Here is a 1,465-nt window from a genome sequence, read left to right as displayed (position 1 = left end):
AAAGCACTGATTTTTATACTCACATTTATAATGAAGGCAAAAGTCCGGATTTGCAAAATAATTGAATTTTTAGTAGCAGTGTTGTGACGAGCGAGCGACCTCTGAAGATGCAAGCTACTCGTGTTGGAGAAACGTCGGGAAGAAATGGTTTTCTACGATGCCCACTTTTCGTCAAAAAACTACATTGGCGAATCTTTCATTTTCTCTTCAGTCTAATAAATTTCTCGTTTGTCAGCAGTTAAATCTGATCAATCGAGCAAAATTTGAATATCATTTGCGAAAAAAGGCAAAATAATCTTCAACAAATTGCACAAATTTCAGCCAAATTCCTATTAACAAAGACGGCATTTCACAACAGCACCTAATTATAAACCAATCAACCCTGAATTAGATGGCTTGGAAAGATTCCGTCCATCAAATATTTGGTAATTATCTATCGGAATCGTGTTCCTCTTAAATTAATCATTGTTTTTATCGTTTTTTATTTCAAAATGTCCTTGACTTTTTCTGTTAAGGAAATTTTGGATCTAATCAGTTTTTTAGCAATCGTTTGAAGTTTGCATTTGCAAACAACACTGACGTAATATTTTCTTTTTGCCATCATCCACTATTTGCATATCAGCCGTATGACTACATGAGGGTGTGGTCAGATATAATCAACTCTAATCGGAGAATAAAAACAACTTAAGGCGCAATTGAATAACGAAACTTCTAGTAAAATTTGTCGAAAAACTACAGCAAAAAGTGTACATTTTTGCCCTCGTTTATTTTTTTCCATGGACTATTTAAAAAATTGTTGCCAACTAACTAGGCACTGTTACAAGCTGTTACTCCCTGTTACTATTTAACCAGTTTAGAAACTCGCCACTATTTGAAAGAACACAAAACCTAATACTACTGATCTAAATCCACTATAAGAGCGAACAAGCGCCGATATATATTGTAATCAATGAAAATAATCACGCTTCCGTGGGCTGAACTGCATGAATACATGCAGATTTTTCCCGTAATATTGCAAATGCATTTCCCATCTGCTACAGGTATTCGCAAACAAAATTTTGAAAAATCTGATGCCTCTTTAAATAGTCAAGCATTTCTGATAAAGCCTATATTTAAATATTTTTTAGGCGTATAAAAACTGGCCGGAATGTGAAACCATGCCTCAATACACAATGATGCAACTACAGCTCTCGTTTGATAATGAACTTGAATGCGCGCATTAATTAACCAATTTTCAAATTAGGTAACAACTAGTTCACCGTGTAATCGCCACTGTTTTTTGATTAACTGAGAAATAATTTCCACAATCAAAATAATTGTGTCCCAGTTAGCACGCATAATGCAATAACTTAATTTGAGTGAATTAATTCGCTGTTTTGAAGCAGTTAAGTGGTGTGATTAGAAAAATTAAAAATCTCACAAACCCAATGCAAGGACGGCTAAGGATTTATCTCACCTTGCCTAA

The sequence above is a fragment of the Dendroctonus ponderosae genome, unplaced genomic scaffold, assembly GCF_020466585.1.
Source record: "Dendroctonus ponderosae isolate FM_Combo_2020 unplaced genomic scaffold, Dpon_F_20191213v2 Dpon_F_20191213_5, whole genome shotgun sequence".
Taxonomy (NCBI): Eukaryota; Metazoa; Arthropoda; class Insecta; order Coleoptera; family Curculionidae; genus Dendroctonus; species Dendroctonus ponderosae.
This window is presented reverse-complemented; position numbering follows the sequence as displayed.